Genomic DNA, 10,272 nt, shown 5'->3' with positions numbered 1-10,272 from the left:
AAGTATAACGGGTAGAAAACTTGCCTGAGTTTTCCCGGATAGACTTAAGCTTAGAGTGGGTCCGATAACCTATGAACAACAACATAAGTCAGAATTAAACCCCGGTCGCTTAAGAAACTAGACTTTAACCAATTGAACCCTAACGTTCGCTTATGGTCACTCCAACGCTTAACGAATCACATAAGTCGTTCGATTACCCTCGGCTCCACCATTTTTAATAAATTAACCATTAAGAATTTTAAGGCGATTCTTTTGCGAGTACTCTACCAACTTCCTAATCCACTTTACATAATTGTTTCATACTCCAATTAGTCATTTAAGGGCCTTAACCAAGGTATCAAAGTAAAGTGAGGGGTAAAGGTTCGTTCGTGAAACGCCGTTACTTAAAACGGTCATTTCTCCTAAACCGTAAATCGGATCCAAGCGAACCACATACCAAAATAAAGCTTACGACATGATCTAGCTAAACATGGCAAATTTAAAGATTGGTCAGTGAGTTATCTGGTCCGAGATTCATGTACAACAGTCTAAGGAAAACGGGCATTACGACGGCAATATTTACGAGTTTTCCAAGTTTCTCACTACACCAAAACCTCACCAAACAACCCACAATTATTAACACATCAAAACCTCAACTACATAATACTATACCAGTACTTATTGTCCAGATTCTTCATCTCAACCAACCACAATCAAGTTCTATTAACTATAACAAGATTCATTCACCAAATCGCTCCAATTTCAAATCAAACTACTAATAATCAAAGATCATGCTTCTCATTTTGAAAACAAACCATCAAACTCACTAATAGTAAAATTAAAGGCTATGGTTTGAAGTTTATACCTTCCTTGGTAGGTGTTAAGTTGCTAGGAAGCCTTAGGGAGCCTCCTACAAGCTTGATCTTTCCAAAGAAATCAAGAACACAAAATTAGGCTTTGAAATTTCTAAAAGTACGATTTAAAGAACTGTAAAAATGAGGGTCTTTCCATGCTTATTTGGACGATACTTGTGAACAAGAGTTGTAGGCCATCTCAATACCTTTCCAACGAGTTATAGAACACAACATTTGAGTGAGTATTGAAGGAGATATGACAATTTCAAGTTGCTGGGTTTGTTTTGGCCGAGAGCTTCTCTTCATGGGAGCAAAGTCAAATTTTTAATTTTTGTGTTATGATATTTTACTTGGTTGATTTCCTTTTTGGCTTGGCAAATTTTGATCTTTTACCATGGTAACTTTTGCATGGCCAAGAATCAACCAATAACACACTTCTTTTTGTCATGCTTATGTCACCATGCTTGTGTCACCTTTTTAACACATGTCCTTTCCTTGTGGTTTGATGATGTCACAATCCTTGGCTTCTTGTACAAGCTTGTCTCTTGGTCGCTAATTTGTTTTACGGTTCACTTAACTTTCGTTCTCGTTCATCGTTTGAAGGATCATATCTGGGATCTTATTACTTGGGTTCCCTTAAACCTTTCTCAATATTTTATATTCCTTTTATGATCCTCTCTTATAATCCTTGAATTTAAATCCTTTTAATCATGTTACCTTATACTCATTTCTTTCGGTATCTGGTGGATTTTCGGGAAAAATCAAAGTGTCCGGATTCGAATTCTAACGACCTTTACATACACTCATTTACTTTATGGAATACTAATATGATCTTAGAATTTCCATAAAAGTACTCTTATATAGCGTGGTCTGATAATTTTCCTTAATCAGGATCATCAACAAAAGTTACTATTTATCCGTGTTTCAAAAATTCCAAAAATTGGGGTTATTACATTTGACTTGCTCCTTAACATCCTTCCTGCCTGGCACTTCAGTATCGCTGGGAAGTGTGCCAGGTTGACGATTGAGCAAGGCATTGGCTATTTGTCCAATTTGATTTTCCAAGGTCTTGATAGAAACAGCCTGACTTTTGCACAACAGCTTTAACTCCTCAAAATCAGCACTAGAAGGTGGAGCAGCACCTCCTTGTTGAGGATATGATTGCCTTTGAGCAAATTGCTAAGGTTGCTGGAATCCAGGTAGATTAAACTGTTTACTTGCAACTTGCTGATATGGTTGCTGAACAACATTTTGATTATTGCTCCAGCTGAAATTGGGATGATTTCTGTTATTAGGATGATAAATAGCGGGCACAGGCTACTGCGGTCGCTGAAAATTATTCACATACTGAACATATTCATTAACAAGAGAACACTGATCCGTAGCATGAGAGCCTGCACAAAGCTCACGGACACTAGCTATTTGATTTACTCCATAGTTGGCTAAATAATCGACCTTCATAGACAGCGCCTGTAGCTGCGCTTCAATAGCTGTAGCTGCATCAACTTCCAGAATACCTTCTACCTTCCCAGGCATCATTCTTTGAGTTGGGTTTTGATACTCGTTTGTAGCCATAGTTTCAATAAGATTATAGGCCTCAGTATAGCTTTTGGCCCACAAGGCGCCTCCAGAAGCTGCATCGAGCATAGGATGAGATTGGGCCCCCAAACCATTGTAGAAACCAGTGATCACCATCTAGTCAGGCATATCATGATGTGGACACTTTCTCAACATCTCCTTGTAGCGCTCTCAAGCTTCGCATATAGATTCTCCTTGTTGCTGCACAAACTGAGTAAGAGCACTCCTCATAGCTACAGTCTTGGCCATTGGATAGAACTTCACCAGAAACTTTTGCGCAAGATCTTCCCAAGTAGTGATGGACCTAGCTGGTAAAGAATGTAACCAGTCCTTAGCTTTTTCCCTCAGAGAGAATGGGAAAAGCCTGAGCTTGATAGCCTCATCAGTAACACCATTATATTTGAAAGTACTACAGATCTCGACAAAATTCCTGATATGCATGTTAGGATCTTCAGTCGCAGCACCTCTGAAAGAAACAGAATTCTGCACCATTTGAATAGTGCCTGGCTTAATTTCAAAAGTATTGGCCTGAATAGCCGGATGAATGATGCTTGACTGAATGTCATCAATTTTAGGCCGAGAAAAGTCCATAAGAGCTGGATGAGCTTGAACTATACGATCACCCATTATTTCAAGTTCTTTCTTTTCACTCTCTTTATCTGAATCTTCAAAAACTATCTTCTCCGGAAAGTCAAGAGCTGTATCTGTCTCCACAGCTTTATCCAGATTTCTCTTGCGAGTGCAAGAACATGTTTGTATAAACGCTCGCTAGAGTACCTGAAACATAACCGGAAGCAGTAAGTAACAAGTATTAATCAATGAATCCTAATGACCACTGATGGCAAGTACATAAACTAAACAAATTAACACCGTGTCCCCGACAGCGGTGCCAAAAACTTGTTAGGCACAAAGCATGCGCTAAATAAATCATGCAAGTATACGCGTTCGCAAGTAATATAGAATGATTTCTAGTTCGTTCCCATAGAGACTCTGATTAATTATATCTAATTAACACTTACTCACCAATGTATGATTATTCTTTAATGTCAAGACAATAACAATTAAGGTTGATTAACTAATAATAACTACGAGAATTAAACACTTGAATTAACAATATTAAACACACATGAGATCATAACTTCATTACTACTTCATTCAATAGTTATTGTTATTACCCTTAGCATGTAATGGTGATGATATTAATCGAACAACACGAAACTGATAAACTCCAACTTCCGTTGAACGAATACCATTCTACCAAGCATCCAAAATTAAGATAGAAGTTGTATAGGCATCAATTATGTTGAGACTCTATATGTCTACAGAATTTGATAACATAATGATTAAAACGCAAGTTATTAATTAGGATTACACAGGGCAAGTAAAACAGTTAGACTTACCCACTAATCATGCATACAATACATGAACCTATGCTAGCATGGCAAGTTCTAAATCTCAAGATACACTGTCGCTTCATAAGAGATTAATAGGCTATCTTACATGTTCGCGATGCAAATAAGACGAATAAGCACAACCTATGCTTGTTAGATATATTTGTGATGTCATGTCTAATAATGATTTGTGTTTAGTTTTCAGATCTTGACTAACAGCACAAACCAGGACTTAACTGGAAATCAGTACTTATACTGAAGTCAGAACTTAAGATATCAGAACTTAAGTTATCAGAACTTAAGATATCAGAAGATAATATGAGGACTTAAGAAGACATTCAGATAAGGAAGGCGGATGATTGAAGGAAGAAGATTAAGACAAACACAAGAAGAGATATGCATGGAGAAGAATTCTATGAAGAATAGAAGACTTGGAGGAAAAGATAACTAATTGATATATTTTAGGATGTAGACTTATATTCGATATCAATTAGAAGATTATCTTGTAAATGTGTGGTATATAAACATAGAATAGGGTTTACACTAGATGTGTTACTGTAATCGAGAATATTATTCATTGTAACCCTAGCAGCTCTCGTGATATTTGTCCATCACTGAGAGAGAACAGTTCCATTGTAATACTGTTTTATTAATATGATTATTCTGTGTTACATACTTGTGTTCTTAATTCGATTTGATTGTAGTATTCACTATATTCAACCCCCTTCTACAGTGTGTGTCACCTAACAAGTGGTATCAGAGCCTATCTGTTAACACATATACAGTAAAGATCCAAAACAAACATGTCTGAAGAAGAACAAACTCCAACCAAGCCCACCAAAACAGAAGAAACTCTAAAGACTCAAATCCATAATCGATATGAGATTATTAGGGATCCCATACTGAAACCTTTTGAGTATCCCATATGGAAAGTGAGGATGACTATGTTTCTGGAAGCTACAGATCCAGAATACCATGACAGAATTAATGTAGGACCACATAAGCCAACCAAGCTCTCTGTTGTAGTTGCAGATCAGCCAGCAATGACTGTACTAAAGGAGAAAATTGAATATACGGCTGAAGATATCTCATCTATTGCCAAGGATGCAAAGGTAAGGCATTTATTACATAGTGCCATTGATAATATCATGTCAAACAAGGTAATTAACTTTAAGACTGCAAAGGAGATATGGGATGCCTTGGAGACAAAATGCCAGGGAACTGATTCAATTAAGAAGAACATGAGGACTATACTCACTCAAGAGTATGAGAACTTTGACTCAAAACCTGATGAGTCATTAACTGGTTTACATGACAGATTTGTCAAACTCTTGAATGATCTGTCACTGGTGGATAAGGAATATGATCTTGAAGATACTAATCTTAAATTCCTTCTAGCTCTTCCTGAAAGTTGGGACTTGAAGGCAACTACTATAAGAGACAACTATGCTCTTGATAAAACTACTCTTGATGAAATTTATGGTATGCTCAAAACTCATGAACTTGAGATGGATCAAAGAAGCAAGAGACATGGGAGAAAGTCAAGAACAGTTGCTCTTAAGGCTGAGGAGGAATCCCCCAAAGTGGCTGCCTCAAAGAAAGGCAAAGGAAAGGCTCTCATCACAAAGTCTGATACTGAGTCATCAAGCTCTGATAGTGATGAGGATTCTGAAAGTCTATCTGAGATGGATGTTGATGAAGAGATGATGAAATTGTGTGCTCTTATGGTGAAGGGTATCACAAAGATAGCCTACAGGAAATTCAGAAGGGGAAAGAAATTTTCCAGGAAAAGTGGAAGTTTGATAAGAATGGATTCAGAAAATCTGAAGGCAAAGCAGGAAAGTCTGACAGAGGAGATTACTCAAATGTTAAATGCTACAATTATGGTGAGAAGGGCCACATATCTCCTGATTACAAGAAAGGAAAAGGTGACAAAGGCAAGGCTCTTGTCACAAAGAAGAAAAGCTGGACAGACACTTCAGATTCTGAACATGAGGTGAACTATGTCTTAATGGCAAATGCTGATAGCAGTTCTAAAGCTGCTGAGTTGAAGGTACCTCAAACAACTTATGCTTTTCATACTAATGATATTACTGAGTTGAGATCTTATCTTAAAATCATATTCATTAGCTATGGAGATCAGACCTTAACATGTGATAGGTGAACTTCTGAAAATCTGGCCTTTAAAAAAGGAATGACTATTTAGAAAAGGAGTTAGTTATGTTCCATCAAACTCAGAAAGAAAGAGATGATGCTTTTTATGTTAAAGATGAATTGTTAAAATTGAATCAATCTCTAAAAATTGAGTTAGAAAAGGAAAGAGAGATTATCAGGACTTGGACTAACTCTGGAAGAACAACTCAGAATTTGTTAAGTAGTGGAAACTGGAAAGAGGGCTTAGGCTATGAAGATGATAAAAGTGAAATAGGAACTGAACAAATTAAGCCAATTATTATTAAACAGACTAATAAGCCAAGGGTAAATCATGTCAAGTTTGTAGCTAAAACTGTAAAGTCTGATTCTGAAAAGATGAAAGATAATGATACAGAAGTTAAGGCAGAGTCAACTTCTGACAAATTAAAACGGGATAAACCAGCTGAAGTTAACATAGGCTTAATGACAAAGAAGTAGCTTAAGTACAAGCTGAAAGAGATTAAGGATGTTAACAAGGTTAAGCCACCTAGGAAAAATAGGAATGGAAAGGAAGGTGTGAACAAAAGCAATAATTATAAGTCTGTTCATAATGCTCCTAGAAAGAAATGCAATAACTGTAGAAACACTAACCATCTTACTTCTTTTTTACAGGAAGAATAAGGATATAAATTCTTTACCTCCTAAATCAGGAGTTAAGAGTCAGAATGTTAGGTTTAAACCACAAAATCCTTGTTTTCATTATGCTAGTTTATGGCATTCCATTTATACTTGTAAGGAATATCATAGTTTGTACTATGATTATTATCAAATAAAACCTTCTTTGAAGAAAGTTAGCATTATTCCTTCTAGTGTAAGTTCTGATGTAAAGTATGATACTGTAAATTCTGATAAGAAAAATGTTAACATAAACTCTGATGTTAAATCCGCTACAAATGTTAACAAACTTAATAAGGCCAAAGGATCCAAGACAGTTTGGGTCCTTAAAACTAATCATTAGTGGTCTTTGTGATTGCAGGGCAACATGAAAAACATCCTAGTTCTGGACAGTGGATGTTCAGGACATATGACTGGAAATAAAGCCCTGCTATCAGACTTTGTGGAGAAAGCTGGCCCAGGAGTTTCTTATGGCGATGGCAACATGGGAAAAACTCTGGGATATGGAAATATCAATTCTGGGAATGTCATAATTGAAAATGTAGCTCTAGTCTCAGGACTTAAATACAATCTGCTGAGTGTTAGTCAAATCTGTAACAGAAGTTATCATGTGGATTTCTTTGAAGAACACTGTGAAGTTGTAAGCAAATCTACAGGCAAAGTTGTTCTAAAGGGATACATGCATGGTAACATTTATGAAGCCAAGCTTTCAACAAGTTCTGATGGTTCTGCAATCTGTCTGTTAAGTAGAGCATCAATTAAAGAAAGCTGGGATTGGCACTAGACACTCTCTCATTTAAATTTCAACAATATAAATGAACTAGTCAAGAAAGATCTTGTGAGAGGACTGCCAAAATCAGTATTTGCTCCTGATGGCCTTTGTGATTCATGTCAAAAGGCAAAATAAAGAAAATCTTCAGTCAAGAGCAAGAATGAATCTTCAATTCTTGAGCCTTATCACCTACTACATGTTGATCTATTTGGTCCAGTAAATGTCATGTCTATTGCAAATAAGAAATATGTTATGGTCATAGTAGATGTGTTTACTAGATACACATGGGTGTATTTCTGGCACACAAAAAGTGAAACTACAACTATCTTGATTGATCATGTCAATCAACTGGATAAATTGGTCAAAGACTCTGTTAAAATCATAAGAAGTGATAATGGCACTGAGTTCAAGAATTTGATTATGGAAGAGTTCTGCAAAGACCATGGAATAAAGCAGGAATTCTCTGCTCCTGGAACTCCACAGCAAAAAATAGAACTCTTATTGAAGCTGCACGAACTATGCTTGATGAAGCAAAGTTACCAACCTACTTTTGGGCTGAAGCTGTGCAGACTGCTTGTTTTACTCAGAATGCAACACTTATCAACAAGCATGGAAAAACACCATATGAGGTGGTGAAGAAAAATAAGCCAAATCTGAAGTACTTTTATGTATTTGGATGCAAGTGTTTTGTTCTTAAGACTCATCCTGAACAGCTATCCAAATTTGATCTAAAAGCTGATGAAGGAATTTTTGTTGGATATCCACTTTCCAAAAAAGCCTTCAGAGTCTACAATTTAAGAATAAGGGTTGTCATGGAATCTATCAATGTCTCTTTTGATGATAAGAAGATTACCGGACTTGAATATTTCAATGATCATGATCAGCTGAGATTTGAGAATGAAGCTTTAAATTCTGATTCTGTAAATTCTGATAGTCTAAATCCTGATACTGCAAACTCTGATGTTATTGAACCTGTAGTGACTACACCAAAGGAAAATGCTCCTCTGCAGGGGGAGCATATTGAAGATCCAACCACATCTCAAGAAGTATCAGAACCTAGAACAGGCTCTTCAAGTTCTGATTCATCAAGTTTGATGGGCCAAGTTCTGATAATTCTGGAAACTCAAATTCTGATTCATCAAGTTCTTGATGGGCGAAGTTCTGATAATTCTGGAAACTCAATTCTGAAGGATCCAACTCAGAGTTCATGATTTCAGGGGGAGCATCAGAAAATGTTGATGGAGACAACATGGATCATGTGGGAGCATCCAGTTCTAGAGATAATCTTCCATCTGTAAGGAAGTGGATTAAAGCACATACACCTGACTTGATTATAGGAGATCCTGAAGCAGGTATTAGAACTAGAACATAAACATCAAATGAATATCTCTATCATTCTTTTCTTTCTCAGGCTGAACGAAAGAAAGTGGAAGAAGCTCTTCAAGATGCTGACTGGGTGCAAGCAATGCAGGAAGAGTTAAATGAATTTGAAAGAAATAAAGTCTGGACCCTAGTGCCAAGACCAAATAAAAGATCAGTTGTTGGTACAAAATGGGTGTTCAGAAACAAAACTGATAGTGATGGCATAATTACAAGAAATAAAGCAAGGCTGGTTGCAAAAGGATACTCTCAACATGAGGGAATTAATTATGATGAAACATTTGTACCAGTTGCTAGATTGGAAGCCATAAGGATATTTTTGGCTTATGCTGCTCATAAAAAGTTTACAGTCTTTCAAATGGATGTAAAAAGTGCTTTTCTTAATGGAGAATTGGAAGAAGAAGTATATGTTGAACAACCTCCAGGTTTTGTAGATTCAAAATTTCCTAATCATGTCTACAGGCTTGATAAAGCACTTTATGTCCTTAAGCAAGCTCCAAGAGCATGGTATGAGACATTAGCTCAGTTTCTTCTGGAAAGTGGATTTAACAGAGGGACTATTGATAAAAATTTATTTTATCTCAACCATGGAAAGGACTTACTTTTGGTGCAGATATATGTTGATGATATCATTTTTGGTTCTACAAATGACAGAATTTGTAAAAGGTTTGCCAAGCTAATGCAGTCAAGATATCAAATGAGTATGATGGGAGAACTTAGCTATTTTCTGGGCCTTCAAGTCAAGCAGAATGAAGAAGGAACTTTTATTTGTCAATCTAAGTACACCAGAAATTTGTTGAAGAAATTTGAAATGCAAGACTGTTCAAGTGCATCCACTCCTATGGCCACTGCAACAAAATTGGATAAGGATACTTGTACATCAGTAGATATTACTGATTACAAAGGTATGATTGGCCCACTACTCTATCTAACTACAAGTAGACCTGATATTATGTATGCTACCTGTCTGTGCAAGATTTCAAGCAGATCCAAGAGAACCTCACTTAACAGCTGTGAAAAGAATTTTCAAGTACCTTAAGGGTACAGCTGATCTGGGATTGTGGTATCCTAGGGAATCGGACTTTAAGCTAATAGGTTACTCAGATGCAGATTTTGTAGGGTGCAAATTTGACAGGATTAACACAAGTGGAAGCTGCCAATTTCTTGGAGGCAGATTAGTTTCTTGGTTTAGCAAGAAACAAAAGTCAATTTCCATATCAACTGCAGAGGCAGAGTACATTGCTGCAGGAAACTGTTGTGCACATATTCTTTGGATGAAGAATTAGTTACTTGATTATGAATTAAAATTTTCTAAAATCCCTATATACTGTGATAATCAAAGTGCTATTGCTATGACAGGTAATCCAGTTCAACACTCAATGACAAAGCACATCAGCATTAGGTACCACTTCATAAGGGAGCATGTGATGGAAGGTATAGTGGAATTGCATTTTGTTCCAACAGATCAACAACTAGCAGATATCTTCACAAAACCACTATGTGAAGCTAC

The 10,272-nt window shown here is 36.6% G+C and overlaps 1 non-coding gene across 1 annotated transcript; it reads left to right on the top strand.

Moving 5' to 3' along the window:
- The first annotated feature begins 2,538 nt into the window (after positions 1-2,538).
- Positions 2,539-2,645, top strand: LOC141716052 (small nucleolar RNA R71). The gene has a single exon (XR_012572785.1). It is a non-coding gene; the product is annotated as a small nucleolar RNA R71 (small nucleolar RNA).
- Positions 2,646-10,272: the final 7,627 nt, after the last annotated feature.

The sequence above is a fragment of the Apium graveolens genome, chromosome 3 (assembly GCF_009905375.1).
Source record: "Apium graveolens cultivar Ventura chromosome 3, ASM990537v1, whole genome shotgun sequence".
In the NCBI taxonomy this organism is placed as follows: Eukaryota; Viridiplantae; Streptophyta; class Magnoliopsida; order Apiales; family Apiaceae; genus Apium; species Apium graveolens.
The sequence above is the reverse complement of the archived record's forward strand: the minus strand, read 5'-3'. Positions and strand labels throughout refer to the sequence as shown.